The sequence below is a fragment of the Delphinapterus leucas genome, chromosome 13 (assembly GCF_059928025.1).
Source record: "Delphinapterus leucas isolate spDelLeu-1000000601 "Yukka" chromosome 13, BTC_Dleu_Yukka2, whole genome shotgun sequence".
NCBI classification, from domain to species: domain Eukaryota; kingdom Metazoa; phylum Chordata; class Mammalia; order Artiodactyla; family Monodontidae; genus Delphinapterus; species Delphinapterus leucas.
The window spans coordinates 62388077-62409774 of NC_143141.1; the positions used below are offsets into that span (position 1 = coordinate 62388077).

Genomic DNA, 21698 nt, shown 5'->3' on the forward strand with positions numbered 1-21698 from the left:
GCTGACAGGGTACACAACTTTTCATTTTCATCACTTTATAAATTATAATACCATGCTTATAAAGAACTGATCTTTTCGTTATCGAAACAACACTCATCCTATTTTTCAACTAAGATCACTTTTCATCACATATGAATGTTACCTTCTCCACCATAAGACTATGATGAGTGTTTCAGTTAACTTTTGCTGGGTAACAAACTATCTCGAAACGCGGTAATGTAGAGCAGTGATCATTTATTTTTCTCAGGAATCTAAGGGTCAGCAATTTAGGCTTTGCTTACCTGAGTGGTTCTGATCTCAGCTGAACTCATTCACACACTTGTGCTCAACTACGGATCAGCTACCCAGTTCTGCTTCTGGGGGCTGACCGTTTGGCTGCTGGCATGACAGAGTCCCCAGCCTATGTATCTCTCATCACCCAGTAGGCAACCTGGGCTTATTCACATGGTGATTCCAAGATGGCAGGTGAAAGTGTAAAAGCCTCTTGGGGCCTAGGCTCAGAAGGAGCAAACCACTTGCTACATTCTATCGGCCAAAGCAAGTCACAAGTTGTTGGAGGTGGTCATCGAGAGGACATGACTGCTGGCTGACCTAGATAACTGGAGGCTCCTCATGACCTCACCTCTTCTTGGAATGGAGGTCCCACCTACTATTCCCATACTAGCAGCCACTTCAAGGACAAGGATGCACCCTTGAGAAGAAGTAAGCGGTTGTTGAGACCATCCAGCTGTGGTTAAGGCCTCTACAGCAATTTTTAAGATTCCAGCAGTTGGTTGGGGAAATCTACTCGTCTTGCAGCCACCTAAGACAAGCCCCATATGTAAGTTCCCTTGCTCATTAAACCTGCCAGCTACCAATCCGGAGTGGTCTGCCTCTTTCTTCCATCACTCCTTGCCCTCTGTGTATGGGAGCCAATTTGCGAACCAACACAAGTCCAACCCAGATCCAAGGAGTGAGGAAATGGACTCTACTTCTTGATGAAAGATTCTGCAAAATCACATTGTGAAAGTCGGATATGGCGAGGGAAACAATTGTAGCCACTTTTGAAAAACTTTACAACAATGAATATACGTAACTGTCAGATAAACATGTTAATTTTATCCTTGTTTGGACTAGAAATCCTGTTATCTTTCAGCAAAATAAAGCTTTCTCTGCGGTCATTAAAATAAGGATTTGTATTTTTATATTTTTCTCCTGTCACATGAGCAAATATTTAAAAATTATAATACCCGAGGCTGGCAAATTAGGAAGGAAATGGACCCTCTCATATGTGTATGTATCAGAGTGCATACATTTTGAATCAGGAGTTTCATGATGAAGAAGTTATTATTTAAAAAATCATGGATTTCACAAAGATATACCTCTCTGGCTATTTAACGAACCATTATTTTTTTTAATATCGAAACACTGAAAAAAACTGATGTCCACCAATAAATAATTGTTAAACACATTATGATATAACCATATAATGGAATACTATAAAGTCATTAAAATGAAGATATAGTCAAATTTTAAATGATTTAGAAAGATAGTCACAACATAGAAAGGTCAAAAAGATTATATATGGTGTTATTTGCTTTATTTATATTTTTTGGTTATAACTATTTTCTAAAGATATTACAATTGGTATTTGTTTTTTGCAATCAGATGGATAGATGCCCTTTGACTATAAATTTGTCAGTCCTCTCACCTGCTGCAAATTAGCATTTATAAAAAACAATCTACCTTTGGTGGTATTATCACAGAAGAACTTAAAATCTCATGTACTGTGAAGCATTGTTTAAACTTGAAACTGTGCAATGAGTCATGAACCCATGCTTGCCAGTCATTTTCTGTTTTAATACTCCAGTAACTGGTACCAGCAGCACAATTTATTTGGAATGGTAGTCATAAAATGTTAACAGGTCCAGCTCTGCCAAGTTCTGGTTGAATGACTTGAAGAAAATCACCATCTCTTTTCGTTTCATTTTCCCATCTGTCAAATGAGGATATAATGGACTTCAAACTCCCTGAGAGAAAAAACTGACCAGGTCTTATTCCACTTTGTGTCCTCAGTCTTGCCTGGGGATACATTATATGTGCCCCAGTAGCATACCTGCCTACTTCTCAGAGGTGTTTGCAGAGCCATGGAGGTTGTATGGAATATACCATCACTCTACAAGGAAGGTTTCCATAAGGAGGGAAGAAGAATCAGACACTTCTTATGCACCATGTCACGCCCTCTTGTATTCACCTATGCCCAGGGCATTTGGCCACTTGTTCTAACCTCAGTGGCTGCAGTAGCTACCAGCTCTGTGGGAAATCTGACCAATCTCATTTGGGTACAACCCAACAGCATCTTACCACACACCCGTATCATGGAAGATTGAGACACTACAGGACCCAGCTGAAACCCACACACATGCAATTGCAAAATTACATAAGAATTAACACTCAAGGTGATACTCTGACCAGTGGACAAAGTCTTCTCCCTCCCTCCCTCCCCAAACAGACCATCCTGAGAAATGGTCATGTATAGGGCCAATGTCACCTGGGTAATGCATCGTCATGTTAGATTGTCCACCTTCCTTGCTTCACTTCCCCTTTCCCTCACTCCTACTTCCTAGGATTCTAGGCCTGCCCACCCCAGAAGGGCCTTAAAGGGCAGTGGTTAATGAAATGCTAGTGGGCAGAGCCGTGAGCAGTATATTTTATCATTTACTTTGTATGGAGAAATCGCCTAAAGTATATTTATACAAGGAATCCTGGGCAATGAATTGGCTGGCTGGTCAGGGTCCCAGAAGGAAAGGATTAGAATACTGGGGAGAAAGAGGCCTGTGAAAGAGATAATGATGGACATTTGAGCACGGGCACAAAGTATGCAAAGGTTATATCTCACGTCCTCCAGAGAATGTGAATGTCCTCCAGAGAGGATTCACCATAAAGGAGACTCTCAAAGACCAGACGATAGGAATGACTTATCCTGTGGATGTCAGCCAGGCTGTCTCCTTGCGTATCACAGGTGGCATGATGAGCCCATGAACAGAGCCATCATGGTGGTGGGAATGGAGGCTGTACAAGGACCCCTCAGCACAGACTCCCTCTCAGCAACACTGATCCAGTTCTACTACTGCCGAATGCACAGACTGCCAGAAGGAAAGACTAATGCTGAGCCCTCATACAGCACCATTTTGGAGGGGACCAGCCAACCGTTTGATGACGAGTTAACCATATCCATTCCACCTTCGAGGAGATAGCAATTTATCCCAACCAGAATGTGTGTCTACTCTGCATATATGTTTTCCTTCCCTGCTACACTACAGAGCCTCTGCCAATATCAGCCCCCATGGACTTTCATAATGTCTCTTCTCCTGACATGACATCCCATGTAACATTGCCTTGGACCAAGAGACCCATTTCTCTTCAAGAACACTCAACAATAGGTACATGAACATGTGATCAACTGCTCATCACCCAAAAGCAGTCAACCTAACAAAACAGGCTGTTAAAGGCTCAGCTAAAGTGCCAGGTTGAAGACTACTCTTATGGAGTTGAAGCTTTCTTGTCTAAAATGTGGTATATGTATTTAACCAAAAGGGCTGTGTTCCCAATATGTAGAATACGGGAGTCCAAGAACCAAGGGGTACAAAGAGGATCGGCCCCTTTAATTGTCACTCCTGATGACCCACTGTGGAATCTGTGTTTCTCATCCTATGTCCTAAAATTCAGGGTGCGGGTAGGGAAAAAGTGAGCAGTGTGAAGAACAAATTTTTCCATCATGTAACACATAATGGTTCCAGTGAATTCCTCACTGTAATACCATAGATCACTGACTTCCTTATGCTACTGACAAAGAAGAGAATCATCCTACTGATAAGAGCAATCAACCCTGACTGCCATGAGGACCTGAGGTAGCTGCCACACAATGGATGAAGGAGGAGCACGTCTAGAAGCAGAGGATTCCCTAGAACATCCCTTGGTGCTTCTCAGTCAGTAATAACGGTAAACAGACAACTGTAGCAATCACAGCCTGACACAAACAACGCACAGAAGATATCAGGAATGAAGGTTTGAGTCCTCTTACTGGGACACACCAGACCTACTCAAGTGTTGGCCACAGGTAGAAGAAATCTAGAAGAGATGGTGGAGGAGGGAGATGATACATATTAATTAGCAACTGTCATTTGCGCCATTAACCTTCTTGTCCAACCAAGCCTTTTCAGAGTTTGAGCTGCCTATTCCTTGAAAGATCCTCTGACTGACTGGACTTGTGCCCTCCCCTCCCAGAGAAGGCACCACTTTGTATTATAGGAGCCAAATACAACGTCTGTTCTCATACCTGCACCATGTACTTCTTGCCTCCTGCCCAGGGTTTCCTGTTGTTACTAAGATGGGACATGCCGCAGAGCCCATGTATGCACATCCAAGATGTTCAGAGGAATCAACACCCGTGAGGTTAAATTTTGACCAAGGGCAGGCAGGAGCCAGTGGATGGATTCTTCTCACTTCCTCCCTTGGAGGAAGACAGTCTTTTCTTGCCGACCAGTCATCTATACAATCTCTAAGATGATCCTGCAAGACTGAGTTCCCAGTTGCTCTTGACACCAAGTGGTGGTGGGCTTAATAATGTACCTTTATACTGGCTTTCCCTCCTTTCCTGACTCATTTCCATTTTCCTTCCCTCCTGTTCCCCGGGATTATATTCTCTAATAAAGAAGTAGCACAGAAGCCTCTGCCTCAGGCTTTGATTTAGAAACCAGGATAAGACAGAAAACGTTCGGCAGGCACAGCCGTGGTATTCACACCAGGGAGAGAAACCTGTGAGGGAGGCAGCAAGCCTTCTAGAGGTGGGAGGACACAGCCCACTCTTCCCAGAAACATGAGAGTCTTCATGAACTTCCCAGGGACCTGGGTTCAATGCCAAGATTAAGGCAAAGAATAGCCCTGTAGCAAACAAATGGACAGATATTCCCCAAATCCCTTTCTTCTTCAGCCTTGAAGAAGGCTGGAGGCAGGTCCTATCAATAAGTCCCCCACCTCCAGTACTATGATTGTTTTAGGGATTAGTCTCTGATTGGAGCCAAGCCAGTCAGGATCTTCTCTGGGATCTTTCTACCAGTTCTATAAAAAAAAAAAAACTGCTTTCTTTTTGCTGGGGCACTGAAGCTAGGAGGATGAGAGTCCTGAGCTAGTGGCCTTCATTGATGCCACATGGAATCTGCCCCATAATGCAGCCAAAAGAAAAAAAAGAAGAACTTAGAGCCGCAAATAAAGACTTTTATTTATTGACACCACCGCCATGGGTCCAGGTAGGACTGTCGATAAATAAGCACGCATCAGCTGTTAGGAAAGGAGTCAGGGTTTTTTATGACTACAGTACTGACAAAATGAGTTGAGCCCTTATGAGCTGAGATTTGAAGGCTGTCAAAATGCTATTAAATCTAGCATCGCCATAATGTCTAAAAGGTAGGGCTGGCTTCACATATGGCTGGATCTGAGGGTCCAAACAGTATAACCAACAGTATAACCATGACTACCTCTATTTTCAGCTCTGAGCTCTGCTTTTTTTCTGTTGGCTTCACTATTGGGCAGATTTCATGTGCAGAACAGCCATGGCCTTGAGGCTCAGCGTGGCTATGGGAACTGCAGTCATTCGTGGTTGCAGTGGGCAGGAAGCAGAAGAGGGAGCTGGGATAAGGCAGCTCTGAGAAGAGGAGCAGCAGGTCCATCCCCGCACTGGAAGTGAGCACTTGACAACCACAGCCAGGAGAATAGATGCTCCACCCACTTCTGAATTCAGTGGAGGTCATAAGGAAAAGGCAGGCCGAAATCAAAGGTGGAGTCCTAGGGGTCACTCTGGAAGGGAGCTAGGGAGAAAAATGGTGCTTCTGGTTGGCACTTTTTTTCCCCTCTATAGCTCCACCTTTGTCCTGCTATAAGCATGAACCAGGTCAAATGTTAGGCAGGTGACATTTGACCGTCCCAAGAAAATATTTTCTCTTCTCCTTACGACCCAACATTCCCCTGCACACCATTTGGATGTATCACCCTTGCTCAGAATTCTAGCAGCTGAGTCACGAGAAGTGACAGACTGAGAAATAATACTTTCTTAATTTAAAAAAAATTTTTTTAAGTTAACATAAACGTCAAACTGTAAAGGCTGAGCATATATGAAACTTCGTTTTGCATTTCATAAAACTTCCAACGAAGTTAATTTCATACCTCCTAAGACACACATAGATAGCATTCTTATGATGCCTAGGAATTACGTATATGGGTAGTTCTAAGAAATGACTTGTCATTGTTGCATTTTTCATAAAGTTAAATCCAACTGAGTCCTGTAGAGACAGGAAAGAAAACAAATAGTTCCCTTAATCCTCTCCCACTGAGAAGCAATGCTGGAAGGAGCTCATCCTTGTTCCAAGGACCCCAACCCTCGTCTGGAATTTAGACTTCCCACCCTACTCCCGACAGCCAGGGCCAAGACAGTGGTCAGCTAGTAGCTTGTAGAACAGCTGGAAACTCCATCCAGACACTTGTGGGAACCTCAGTGGTGGTTTCATTTGCCCTGTGATTAATCCAAGAGATTCCAGGGCAGCTCCCTGTTTCTTTTAAAGAACACACAACATTAGACAAAGGGATTTTGAAGTTAGCAAGAAACTTCACATCCAACATGTCTAATACAACAATTTTACCAAAATAAGGGGTTTCCTGTTACCAATTCTTTTTGCTTTCTGTAAAATTTTAGCATACACCGAGCTCAAAGAAGAGAGAGGACTACGGGCTGAACTGTGGTCATTCCAGAAAGGCAAAGACAAATGAAGCTAATACTAATAGTTATTTGGAAGGAAATATATAATAAAATAACTGATGCTTTCCTCTAATTAAAGAAAGTAGACAATAACACTGTAAAACTCAAAACCAAACACCTGATCCCCTTCCACGCCTCTCCACCAGACTACCATGTCTCTACCTGGAACAGTGCTGTGTGCTACCTGAAGGTATAAAATGGTGAGAAGAGGGAGAGAGACCCCGCCTGCCTATAATCAGTGAAGCGCAGGGTATGTGGAAGTGGTGAGAAGGGCCCCCTAACCCAAACTCTGGGGGTCAGAAAAGCTTCCTGCACAGAGTGGTATCCAAGCCAAAAACTAAATATCAAGTTTAGACACTGTGGAGAATAGTGTTTCAGGAAGAGGAATGACGTGTGTTAAACCTGGGGAGGAAAGAATCATTAAAAGAAGTTCAGGGCAGGAAGTAGGTGGGGAGTAGAGAATGAGGAAGAGATGAAAATGGAGGGAGGGACGCAGGAGCCAGGTCATGAAGGGTTTTAAGTCACGCATAGGTGTTTGCAGTTAAACCTCCCGAAACGACAAGACATTGAGCAGATTTAAAATGGGGAGGAATCTGTACGTAAGTGTTTGAGAATCTTTATAATCTCAGTGTCTAGTATGGTACCCAACTCTCAACAGGTGTTTAATAAATGCAGGGGTGAGGGGGTGTGGCGAGTGCAGAAGAGATGACTAACCAACGAAAAGATGGGTCTTCTAGACTATTATAATACAAAGCATTTATAAACACACTAATAATTTTAAGTGTATGCTATAAAAGAGTCAACTGTCATTAGATCACAGTCACAAACCAAAAGCCATCACAATGTTTAGGGTGCCAATATCTTCTTAATTATTAAAAGGAAAACCATGAATTATTTCATGAGTGTTTCCTCATTGCATAAATCCGGTAGTTGTGTGTGTATGTGTGTGTGTGTGTGTTTTTTAATGCTAACATTAAGGAAACAGATGGCAAGAATGTTCTGGAACCTGGGGCGGGAAAAATGATAGCATAACTGTAAAGGGTATGGGCCCTGGTTTATTCTACTTACATTCAAATCCTGGATCCTAACAAGATTCCCAGATGTGGAACACTGGCCAAGGATCTCACCTTTCTGTACCTCAGTTTCCTCATTTGACAAATGGAAATGAAATCAATTACCTCCGAAGTTTATTGTAGGAATCCAGTTACATAGTACCTGTAAAGCAGCCACACCATGCCTGACAGGGTGACTGCTTGGTCACCATTCACTCCTCACATAGGTGAGAGGAGGGCTTTCAAGGACAACATTATGAAGACTTTAGAGACAGCGTGGAATTCTCGAGGGCTGGAGGCTGCAGAATAAAATTTAGAAAGGAGGGTGCCAGAGAATCCTGATCTACTCTGAAATTATCTAGAGTTAGGCCCACCTCCTTTCTTGAGAATTTAGAACTGGGACAAAGTTCTGGTTCATCTTACGTTCGTTCATTCATTCATTCCACAAGCATTTCTTGAGCATCTACATGCATTTCTTGAGCATCTACATGCACTAAGGAGTAGAGATTTGGCAATGAAAAGAATAGATCAAAAACAAAAAGGAAAACCAGGCGACCGGTGTGTGAAGTACCTTTACAAAGAAGGTTTACACCTACAAGAAAGAAATGGAGTGATTTAGGCTGGGGTTCTTCAGACATTTTGTGAAAGGTGAGCTTCTTGTGGCTTCCCTAAGCCTAGAGATGAAGTGCTAACAGGAAAAGCCCTGAGCAAAGTAAACACACAGCCAAGCAGAGGATGGAAACACTGATGGCCCAGAGATACAGCAGATACACGTGGGCGCGACCAGCAGATCCTGATGCACTGGTGAAAGTCTCAGGGTTTAGCAGAGCTTGTAGGGACTTCCTGAAGAATCTTCTAAAATTGAGAAGAATTAGGGAAAGTAGAGATAGCACGTAGGAAGTTATACATAATTTTTTTGTTAAGGCCAACAATAAAGGTCAAGGAAAAAGGAGGGGGGTACAGTACCTGCTCAAGAGGTGGGGGTGGAGATGAGAAAGAAGGAGCAGCAGCAGCTTCTTCAAAGGTACTAGAGACCTTAAAACTGTGTGTGAAGGATTTAGGACTGGTGAGTGGGAGCAGACTAGACACCAAAGGGAACAAGAAAACATTTGTTGGGATCTCATTAAAAAGAGAAGGGAGGGCTTCCCCGGTGGCGCAGTGGTTGAGAGTCCGCCTGCCGATGCGGGGGACACGGGTTCATGCCCCGGTCCGGGAAGATCCCACGTGCCGCGGAGCGGCTGGGCCCGTGAGCCATGGCCGCTGAGCCTGCGCATCCGGAGCCTGTGCTCTGCAGCGGGAGAGGCCACAGCAGTGAGAGGCCCGTGTACCGCAAAAAAAAAAAAAAAAAGAGAGAGAAGGGAAAGAGAAAGTCATTAAGAATTGTAATTCACATCTGCTGTTCAATAAAGGTTTAGAAGAGCACAGCAAAAGAATAAAGCCTATCTTGTATTTAAAAAGGGGGGATGAAAACTACAAAGTAATTTGTTTTATCAGTATAACCAGCACAGTCCTTCTCTCTCATGTATCCCCATTCACCAAATGATGATATCTGAGATCCTTATTCCATTTGCCTGGTTAAATCATCCTCAGGTATTCTGGACTCCCTGGGAAATGTTTCACACTCTTCAAATCCATCCTGATTGTCCCCTGGCTTCAGGCTTCTATCTGTGGACCATCACTTGCTCCAGCATATATGACCTCCTGCCACCTCATCAGAGGTTGCCACTCCTCTCCTTTAGACTGCTTCGTCTAAAACCTGGGTACAGATGCTTCCTCGAGTTCCAGTTAAAATAGATCAAATAAACAAAATTTTGTTGCTGTTTTGAGGATAATAGAGGGGTTGAAGAAAAAGAAATAAAGTGGTCCAGCGGTTAAGACTCTGCACTCCAAATTCAGGGGCCCAGGTTCAATCCCTGGTCAGGGAACTAGATCCCGCATGCATGCTGCAACTAAGAGTTCGCATGCCACAACTAAAGATCCTGCACACCGCAACTAAAGATCCCACATGCCGCAATGAAGACCTGGCACAGCCAAGTAAATAAATAAAATAATTTTTTAAAAAAAGAAGGCAGTAAAATTGAAACCGCTTTTACATATGGTGCCCACAAAACCTACAAGCCAAGACCCAACACTAATTTCAAGACATCCATAACTGTACCTCTCCCATCTAGACCATGTTTTAGGAACCTGCTTATGAACCACACATGTACGCTAGTGGAATGTCCTTAAACATATCCTGGTTTTCAATAAAACAAGTTCCTAACCCCAATGTCCAGAAAGACAAAGAAGTTTATTTCTCACTTCCTAGTGTTCATTCCATGACCTTGGACCAGCCCCTCCCTTTCAAGGGAAAACCTCCAAGCTAAGGTCTTGCTCTATGGTCTTCCTTTGAGTGAGCCCATAAATACACAAGAATTTGTACAGATGCCCAAGCCTGGATATTCACTTCTTTTTTTAAAGTTTCCTATGCTGTACAATATATCCTTGTTGTTTATCGAGTTTATACATAGCAGTATGTATCTCTTAATTCCATATCCCTATCTTGTTCCTACTCCACTTCCTCTCCCCACTGGTAACCACCAGTTTGTATTCTGTATCTGTGACTCTCTTTCCATTTTGTTGTATACATTCATTTGTTTTATTTTTTAGATTCCTGGATATTGAGTCTTTAATGTAAAGATTTGGGACCTCAACAGTCTAGCTTGGGCAGAGCTGCACCAGACTCAGGACACATGAGGTAAAGATCATATCTGCACATGTTTCCAGCCATGGCAGGTCTCAGCTTCTTCTATCCTATCAGCAGCAACTTAAATACACATGAACTTATCCAGAGCAAAGGCAAGACTATATTGATACAGGGAAATCCAAATTTATGCATAGAAAAGAAGCATATTCTAGGAAAAATGATCCTGAGGTGCAATTCTGTTTGCTGTAAAGACACACTTTAAATTATAAAGTCAAACAGTTTAGCTTTGGGGGGCCAGGAAGCCTCAACCCTTTTGAAGTCCAGAAAGGAAAATTTGCTCTGTCTTCAGCTCAAGGCCCACAGCATGAGGGATGATGGTGTTCAGAATAAAGAATGATTATGAACCTCTGGTTAAGTAGCTGCTCTTCTGAAACTCTAAAATGAGCAGTTTTCAACTTCTACCCACCCCACTGTTAGGACCCCAAGACACTAATATATAACCAATTTGATATTTGTGAAGCTTTTTTTTTTTTTTTAGCACTGAAGCATTAACAGTACATCTGTATGTTACACATTCATTTTTCATAATTGAAAAAAAACCCTGAGGTCAAATATATGTGAAAAGGCTTTGACAAGTATAACATACTGCCTCAGCAACTGTAAGGGGGGTCAGTCTTTGCAAAGCTGAAGACCAAATAATTTGGAGACAACGCAGACTGAAATAAGCTCAAGACCTTGAATACAACAAAGAGAGTGTCATGTCCTCAAATTCTTTCATATCCTAAATTATATCCTTAGTACATTTTGAAAACCCATATTCCTGGCCAGAGGTCTTAGAAGGCATTCATCTCTGAGCCCTTAACTACTTTAAAATTCTTTGGTGCCAGAGAATCACTAATTGATCAGTTGCTTCTCAAACTACATATGCCCCTTAGAGCTAAAGTCCTCCTACAGAAATTGTATATGTGAATTTTCCATAAAACTGAATATCAACCTTGGGCTTCCAATTAAACATAACTTGAACACACATTTATTTTCACTTCCAATTCCACTGAGATTACAGTGAATTCATTTCAAAATTTGGCAGGGCAGGGGGCTTCCCTGGTGGCACAGTGATTGAGAGTCTGCCTACCGATGCAGGGGACACGGGTTCGTGCCCCAGTCCGGGAAGATCCCACATGCCGCGGAGCGGCTGGGCCCGTGAGCCACGGCCGCTGAGTGTGCGCATCCGGAGCCTGTGCTCCGCAACGGGAGAGGCCACAACAGTGAGAGGCCCGTGTACCGCAAAAATAAAAAAATAAAAAAAATTTTAAAAGGCAGGGCAGGGACTTCCCTCGTGGTGCAGTGGTTAAGAATCCACCCGCCAATGCACGGGACACGGGTTCGATCGCTGGTCAGGGAAGATCCCACATGCGGCGGAGGAACTAAGCCCGTGCGTCACAACTACTTAGCCTGTGCTCTAGAGCCCGTGAGCCACAAGTACTGAGCCCACATGCCTAGAGCCCTGCTCCACAACAAGAGAAGCCACCATAATGAGAAGCCCATGCACCACAATGAAGAGTAGCCCCCGCTCACCACAACTAGAAAAAGCCTGCGTGCAGCAACAAAGACGGAAGGAAGGAAGGGAGGGAGGGAGGGAGGGAGGGAGGGAGGGAGGGAGGGAGGAAGGAAGGAAGGAAGGAAGGAAGGAAGGAAGGAAGGAAGGAAGGAAGGAAGGAAGGAAGGAAGGAAGGAAGGAAGGAAGGGCAAATTCCTTAGGCTTAGGAATTCCTTGGAGGTACCAAGTGCCTCTGAGGTTATGGGAATTCAGTGAAAACCCACATGCTGAATATGAAATCCCTAGTTCTTTTTGCAATTTAACTCCTAAAAGGCAAAGCAGCCAGGCATATGCTCCTCAGCCAGAAGATTGGAGAATCATCCCTAGGAAAAACTACAACTCAAGAGAAAGACCTAAATATACTGATATTTTGCATCCACCACTCCACAATGAAATGTCTAGGTGACACCTGATCACAAAAGTGGGCAAGCCCCATGATCACATGAGACTTTCCAAAGAGCATTTCAATGCCCCACTCTCAAAATGCACAGCCAAGGACAACCAGATATTTAAGAAACACCTCTAAAATGAAGACACAATCCAAAACAAACAGAAAAAGAAAAGATACAAGGAAGAGTCAGAGATAATGCAGAGAAGAGAAGAATCTTTGAAAAGAACTATTAACTATCATGCTCCAAGAGAAGATTTTTGGAAACATTACAAGAATGTGGTACTTGGAGGTGATATCAGCATCATGGTGGCACAAGATGTCCCTCATTTTTGTTCCCTTCCAAACCCTCCCCCTCAAAATTCAGCATTCATCCATGGACAAAAGTGCCCTTGAGGGATCTGGATCCAGCACCATATACCAAGGGACCCTGGAAGTTTCACCTACCCATAAATCAAGTAACAGGCAGACAGACCTCAGTCTCACCTATGGACTTTGCAGTAGCCCATGATCTGATTCCAGATTTTTTTTTCTTTTGGCCTATCATGCTTTATTATTTCAAGAAAGGTAAAAACGCAACTGAAATGCAAAAACAGCTTTGTGCAGTGTATGGAGAAGGTGCTGTGACCTCTCAGCCATAGTCCAGGAGTGCCTGGAAAACATTGTCTTAAACACTCACCCGTGGATGAGAGATTCTTTGTGGAAGCCCAAGTTTCCAGAGGAGAAGTTCCAGTACACCGGTGAAGCAAAAAAAAAAATGAGTTTGGACGCATTGAAGTGGGTCAGAAAAACAACTTGACTTTACTCACATCACCCCTCTTCCAATATGGCACAGGTTAGGGCCAAGAGATCTTCTCTTGCCTGTGATTTCTCCTGCAAGAGAAAGAGAGAGTATGTGAGTGAGCAACAGGGTTCTCCAGCTATGCAGGATGCTGACAAAGAGGTTAATGTCTCTCTCATCCCATCCAGAGTAATGATTTTGAGCTACACAACTGGGAGGTAAGGGGAGGGGGCAGAAGAGACTGGGAGAATGGCAGATATGTCTCTAGGAGAGCATTAAAGGAACTAACTCCATCAGAAACTTCATCAAGAATCCTGTCCATGAGTTGCTGGGAACGTCTCATCCACAGATCTCCCCATCTGGCCCATGGGCACCCCACAGAACTCTGCATGCCTCACCCACAGACCCTCCCATCCTGTGGCTGGCTCCCTGTGCATGCTCCCAACAGTGGCAGCAAGAACAACATTTGGCAGACAGCTAGTAGCATGCACAAAAAGCCAGTCCAAATCTACCAGACCCAGAGAGACCAAAACTTGAATTTCAGCATCATCTTTGGAAAAATACAAGAGGCTGTCAGCACTCAACCTGGTGTGTTGCAGGATCTGGAAAAGTCATACCAGTTTAAGAGTTCTGCAACATGAGGGAGGAAGCATGGGGCTGGTTACCCATAGAACGTCTGAGATAGCTTCAGAATCTCTAGCAAAACTAATGGAAGTCATCTCTCTCCAGAAAGCAGTTATTAAAGACTAGAGGAGGTGACCGCTACTTCAAACACAAACTGCAATGCAAAACTTCAAGGAATATGAAAAATCAATATAACATGACACCAAAGCATTACAGTTTTCCAGTGACCAAACCTAAAGACATGGACATCTGTGACTTAGCCATTAAGAATTAAAAGTAGCTGTTTTAAAGAAACTCAGTGAGCCACAATAAAATACAGAGACAATGTAACAAAATCAGGAAAGCAATACATGAACAGAACAAGAAAAATCATAAAAAAGAACCAAATAGAAATTTTAGAGCTGAAGAATAAATAAATTCAATAGAGGGCATCAAAAGCAGAATGGATCAAGCAGAAAAAAAAAATCTGTGAGATACAAGACAGGAATTTGAAATTATCCAGTCAGAGGAGAACAAAGAAAAAAATGATAAGGAGTGAAGCCTATGTGATCTATGGATTACCATCAAAAGTCACAATTTTTTAATTATTTTAGTTCCCAAAGGAGAAGAAGGAGATGGGAGTAGAAAGCTTATTTAAAGAAATGATAGCAGAGAACATCCAAGTTAAGCTGATAGATCACCAAATAAAAATCAACCTAAAGGGACACTCTCCAAGAAACATTACAATAAAAATATCAAAGATCAAAATGAAAAAGAATCTTAAAGCAGCAATCATGTAACTTACAAGGAAACCCCCAATAAGGCTATAAGCAGATTTCTCAGCAGAAACCTTACAGGTCAGAGGAGAATGGGATGGTATATATTCAAAGTGCTGAAGGAAAAAAAACTGCCAACCAAGAACATTTTACCCAGCAAAGATTTCTTTCCTAACTGAAGACAAGATAAATGCTTTCCAGGACAAACAAAAGGTGAGGGAGTTCGCCACCACTCCCAAGTGCTAAAAGATCTGAAGGAAGAAATAGACAACACTACAATAATAGTAGGGAATTGAATATCCCACTTTCAACGATGAATAGATCAATCATACATAAAAAACGAAAAAATTTTGGATTTGAACTATTTTTTAGACCAAATGGACCTACGAGACATAAACAGAATTCCATTTAACAGCAGCATAATGTACTCTTCTTAAGCACACACAGAACATGCTCCAGGAGAGCTCATATGACAGGTCACAAAGTAAGTCTTAGCAAACTTACGAAGACTGAAATCATACCAAGTATCTTTTCCCACCACAATGACATGAAACTAGATATCAATAACAGGAGGAAAGCTGGAAAGTTCACCTACAGTTGTTCACATTCCTGAACAACAAATGGGTCAGAGAGGAAACCAAAATGGATATCAAAAAATATCTTGAAACAAATAAAAATGGAAATACAACACCGAAAAACCTGTGAGATGCTACAAAGGCAGTTCTAAGAGAAAGTTTGCAGTGATAAATGCCTACATAAAGAAAAAAGATCTCAAACAACCTAACTTTACACCTCAAAGAACTAGAAAAGCAAGAACAAACTAAGTCCAATGTTAGCAAAATGAAGGAAATAAAGATCAGAGCAGAAATAAATGAAATAGACCCCAGAAAAAATAGTAGAAAAGATCCATAAAACTAAAAACTGCTTTCCTGAAAAAATACACAAAATTGACCAATCTTAACTAGACTAAGTAGGAAAGACCAAATAAATGAAATCAGAGGAGACCTTGCCACTGATATCATACAAAGGATCATAAAGAGACCATTATGAACGATTATATGTCAACAAATTGGAAAGCCTAGAAGAAATGGATACATTTCTAGAAACATACACCCTACCAACACTGAATCATAAAGAAATAGAACACCTGAACAGACCAATAATGAGTAAGGAGAATGAATCAGTAATTAAAAACTTCCCAACAAAGAAAAGTGCAGGACCAGATGGTTTCACTGGTGAATTCTACTAAACATTTAAAGAATTAACACCAATCCTTCACAAACTCTTCCAAAAAATTGAAGAGGAGAGAATATTCTCAAACTCATTTTATGAGGTCACCATTATACTGATACCAAAACCAGATAATGATACTATGAGGAAAGAAAACTACAGGCTAAAATACCTGGTGAATACAGATGCAAAAAATTCTCAACAAAATATTAGAAGACCAAATTCAACAGCACATTAAAAGGATAATACATCATGATCATGCAGGATTTATCCCTGCGATGCCAGAATGGTTCAACATATGCAAGATCAATAAATGTTATATTGGTATAGAAGGAACATACCTCAACATAATAAAGGTCATATATGACAAGCCTACAGCTAACATTATACTCAGTGGTGAAAGGCTGAAAACTTTTCCTCTAAAATCAGGAACAAGAGAAATGTACCCATTCTCTCCACTTTCATTCAACACAATAGAGTCAGCCCTTCATATCCATGGGTTCCACACCCACAGATTCAACCAACAGTAAATCAAAAATATTTGGAGGAAAAATTCCAGAAAATTCTAAAAAGCGAAACTTGAATTTGCAGTACATTGGCAACTATTTACACAGTGTTTACATTGTCTTTTACATAGCATCTACACTGTATTAGGTATCATCATCTAGAGATGATTTAAAGTATATGGGAGGATGTACATGTATAGGCAAATACGCCATTTCATATAAGGGAGTTGAGCATCCATGGATTTTGGTATCTGCAGGGCTCCTGAAACCAGTCCCCTGCAGATACTGAAGGATGACTGTATTAGAAGTCCTAGCCAGAGTAATCAGGCAAAAAAAGAAATAAAAGTCAGCCAAATCAAAAAGGAAGAAGTAAAACTGTCTCTGTTTGCAGATGATATCACCTTTTGTACAGAAAATCCTAAAGATTCTACCAAAAAAAAAAAAATCTGTTAGAACTAATCAACAAATTCGCTAAAGTTGCAAGATACAAGATTAACATACAGAAACCAGTTGTATTTCTATACACTAGCACAAAATAACTGAAAAAGAAATAACCCCATGCACAGTAGCATCACACAAAAATAACTACTTAGGAATAAATTTAATCAAGGAAGTGAAAAATCTTTATATGGAAAATAATAAGACTTTGTTGAAAGAAACTGAAGGCACAAACAATTGGAAAGATATCTTGTGTTCATGGATCAAAAGAATATTGTTATCATGTCCATACTACCCAAAGCCATCTATAGATTCAATGCAAACCCTATCAAAATTCCAATGGCATTTTTCACGGAAATAGAGAAAATAATCCTAAAATTTGTATGGAAACAAACAAAAAACCTCTGAATAACCAAAGTAATCCTGAGAAAGAATAAAGCTGGAGACATCACACTTCCTGATTTCAAACTTATCATACAAAGCTATAGTAAAAATAGTATGATACTGGCATAAAAATAGACACACTAACCAGTGGAATCAGAACCCTCACATACACAGTCAACAAATATTTGACAAGGGGGCCCAGAATACTCAATGGCAAAAGGACAGTCTCTTCAATAAGCGGTGTTGGGAAAACTGGATAATCAGATGCAGAAGAATGAAACTGAACTGTTACCTTACAGAACTCTCAAAAATTAACTCAAAATAGATTAAAGACTTGAAAACATAGGAAAACCACTCTCTTACACTGGCAATGATTTTTTGGATATGATGCCAAAAGCACAAGCAACAAAAGCAAAAATTAATAAGTGGGACTACATCAAACTAAAAAGCTTTTGCATAGCAAAAGAACCTATAAAATGAAAAGGTAACCTTACATAATAGGAGAAAATATTTGCCGATCGTATATCTGATAAGGGGTTAATATGCAAAATATGTGAAGAATTTGCTGAATAGCAAAAACACAATCCAATTATAAAACGGGCAGAGGGATTGAATATTTTTCCGAAGAAGACGTACAAATAGAAACAGGTATATGAAAGCGTGCTCAGCATCACTAAGCATCAGGGAAATGCAAATCAAAACCACAATGAGGGCTTCCCTGGTGGTGCAATGGTTGAGTCCGCCTGCCAATGCAGGGGACACCGGTTCATGCCCCGGTCCGGGAAGATCCCACATGCCGCGCAGTGGCTGGGCCCGTGAGCCATGGTCGCTGAGCCTAAGTGTCCAGAGACTGTGCTCCACAACGGGAGAGGCCACAACAGTGAGAGGCCCGCGTATCGCAAAAAAAAAAAAACAAAAAAAGCCCACAATGAGATATCACCTCACACTTATTAAGATGGCTGTCATCTAAAAGACAAGAGATGAACATTGGTGAGGATGTGGCGAAAACATAGGCAGAAATATAAAATAAGATACCCGTCATAGAAAACAGTGTAAAATTTGCTCAAAAAATTAAAAATAGAACTACCATAAGGTCCAGCAATCCCACTCCTGGGCATATAGCCAAAGGAAATAAAAACAGGATCTTGAAGAGATACCAGCACTCCACATTCACTGCAGCACTATTCACAATAGCCAACATATGGAAACAACCTAAGTGTCCATCAACAGATCCATGGAGTATTATTCAGCCATGAGAAAGAAGGAAATCCTTCCATTTACAACGACATGGATTGACCTTGAGGGCATTATGCTAGTAAAATAAGTCAGAGAAAAACAAATACTGTATGATCTCACTTATACGTAGAATCTAAAAATGTCAACATCATAGGAATAGAGGGGTTGTCACCAGGGGCTGGGTGTGGCAAAAAAAAAAAAAAAATGGAGAGATTGTCTGGGGATCTAATGTACAACATGGTGATTATAGTTTGTAATATTGTATTATATACTTGAAAGTTGCTAAGAAATAGATCTGAAATGTTCTCACCACAAAAAAGAAATGATAATTATGTGAAGTGATGGAGGTGTTAGCTAATACTATTGTGTTAATCATTTTGCAATATATAAGTATCAACTCAATCTGGTGTATCCCTTAAACCTGTACAATGTTATATATCAATTATATCTCAGTAACACTGGTAAAAATCACAATGGCAAAAGCTATTATCAGTAAAGTTGATATGCATTTTAAAATGTGGTGAATCTAACTGTGAAATATTCCAAAGAAATATTTCAGAAAAGTAAAAATAAAACACTTTTAAAAGAAAACAGAATGAGGTGCCTTAAAAACTAAAATGGGGAGCCCAGCGGCCATGTTTTCCTGGGGAAGCAGCAGGCAGGGTGGCGCAGCCAGTAGGGCCTGGAAGCCGCTGCCACCTAGGTGGGGTGCTGAAAGTCTCCTCTAGAGCTCTGGAAGGCTGAATGGATTAAACATGAAGACCTTGAAAGCCAAGTTCAGGAAGAGTGACAGAAAAAATTCACAGTAATAACACTATTAAAAGCGTCGGTGAGAGACCTTCAAGACGGCGGAGGATTAAGAGGTAGAGATCACCTTCTTCCTCACAAATACATCAGAAATACATCTACCTGTGGAACAACTCCTACAGAACACCTACTGAACGCTGGCAGAAGACCTCAGACTTCCCAAAAGCCGTGTGGCTGACAAGGTCTTCACGCTCCAGCCAGGTGTCAGGCCTGTGCCTCTGAGGTGGGAGAGCCAGGTTCAGGACACTGGTCCACCAGAGACCTCCCGGCTCCACGTAATATCAAATGGAAAAAGCCCTACTAGAGATCCCCCATCTCAACGCTAAGACCTAGCTCCACTCAACGACCAGCAAGCTACAGTGCTGGACACTCTATGCCAAACAACTAGCAAGAGAGGAAACAACCTCACCCATTAGCAGAGAGGCTGCCTAAAATCATAATAAGGTCACAGGTACCCCAAAACACATCACGGGACATGGTCATGCCCAGCAGAAAGACAAGATCCAGCCTCATCCACCAGAACACAGTCACCAGTCCCCGCTACCAGGGAGCCTACATAACCCACTGAACTGACCTTAGCCACCGGGGGCAGACACCCAAAACAATGGGAACTACAAACCTGTAGGCTGCAAAAAGAAAATCCCAAACACAGTAAGTTAAGCAAAATGAGAAGACAGAGAAACACACAGCAGATGAAGGAGCAAGGTAAAAAACCCACCAAACAAATGAGGAGGAAATAGGCAGTCTATCTGAAAAAAGAATTCAGAGTAATGATAGTAAACATAATCCAAAATCTTGGAAATAGAATGGAGAAAATACAAGAAATGCTTAATGAGGACCTAGAAGAATTAAAGAGCAAACAAGCAATGATGAACAACACAATAAATGAAATTAAAAATTCTCTAGAAGGAATCAATAGCAGAATAACTGAGGCAGAAGAACGGATAAGTGACCTGGAAGATAAAATAGTGGAAATAACTACCACAGAGCAGAATAAAGAAGAAAGAATGAAAAGAATTGAGGACAGTCTCAGAGACTTATGGGACAATATTAAATGCACCAACATTCGAATTATAGGGGTCCCAGAAGAAGAAGAGAAATAGGAAGTGTCTGAGAAAATATTTGAAAAGATTATAGTTGAAAACTTCCCTAACATGGGAAAGGAAATAGCCAATCAAATCCAGGAAGCACAGACAGTCCCAGACAGGATAAATCCAAGGAGAAATACGCCAAGACACATATTAATCAAACTGTCAAAAATTAAATACAAAGAAAAGATATTAAAAGCAGAAAGGGAAAAAAACCCAAATAACATACAAGGGAATCCCCATAAGGTTAACAGCTGATCTTTCAGCAGAAACTCTGCAAGCCAGAAAGGAGTGGCAGGACATATTTAAAGTGATAAAAGGGAAAACCCTACAACCAAGATTACTCTACCCAGCAAGGATCTCATTCAGATTAAATGGAGGAATTAAAACCTTTACAAACAAGCAAAAGTTAAGAGAATTCAGCACCACCAAACCAGCTTTACAACAACAGCTAAAGGAACTTCTCTAGGCAGGAAACAGAAGAGAAGGAAAAGACCTACAATAACAAACCCAAAACAATTAAGAAAATGGTAATAGGAACATACATATTGATAATTACTTTAAATGTAAATGGATTAAATGCTCCCACCGAAAGACATAGACTGGCTGAACAGTCTACAAAAACAGATACAAAAACAAGACCTGTATATAGGCTGTCTACAAGAGACTCACTTCAGACCGAGGGACACATACTGACTGAAAGTGAGGGGATGGAAAAAGATATTCCATGAAAATGGAAATCAGAAGAAAACTGGAGTAGCAATTCTCATATCAGACAAAATAGACTTTAAAATAAACACTATTACAAGAGACAAAGAAGGACACCACTCCATAATGATCAAGGGATCAATCCAAGAAGAAGATATAACAACTGTAAACATTTACGCACCCAACATAGGAGCACCTCAATACATAAGGCAAATACTAACAGCCATAAAAAGGGAAATCGACAGTAACACAATCATAGTAGGGGATTTTAACACCCCACTTTCACCAATGGACAGATCATCCAAATGAAAATAAATAAGGAAAACAAGCTTTAAATGATACATAAAATAAGATGGACTTAATTGATATTTATAGGACATTCCATCCAAAAACAACAGAATACACATTCTTCTCAAGTGCTCATGGAACAATCTCCAGGATAGATCATATCTTGGGTCACAAATCAAGCCTTGGTAAATTTAAGAAAATTGAAACTGTATCAAGTATCCTTTCCGACCACAACGCTGTGAGACTAGATACCAATTATAAGGAAAAATACGTAAAAAATACAAACACATGGAGCCTAAACAATATGCTACTAAATAACCAAGACACCACTGAAGAAATC

At 41.2% G+C, this 21698-nt stretch overlaps 1 long non-coding RNA gene across 1 annotated transcript in view; it reads right to left on the reverse strand.

The window, feature by feature from the left end:
- The window catches only part of LOC149747770 (uncharacterized), a 255263-nt gene that overhangs the window by 174656 nt on the left and 58909 nt on the right, over positions 1-21698 (reverse strand). The window contains exon 2 of the long non-coding RNA XR_016395466.1: positions 13193-13386. This is a non-coding gene — a long non-coding RNA (uncharacterized LOC149747770). The remainder of the gene's footprint in view (positions 1-13192; positions 13387-21698) is intronic.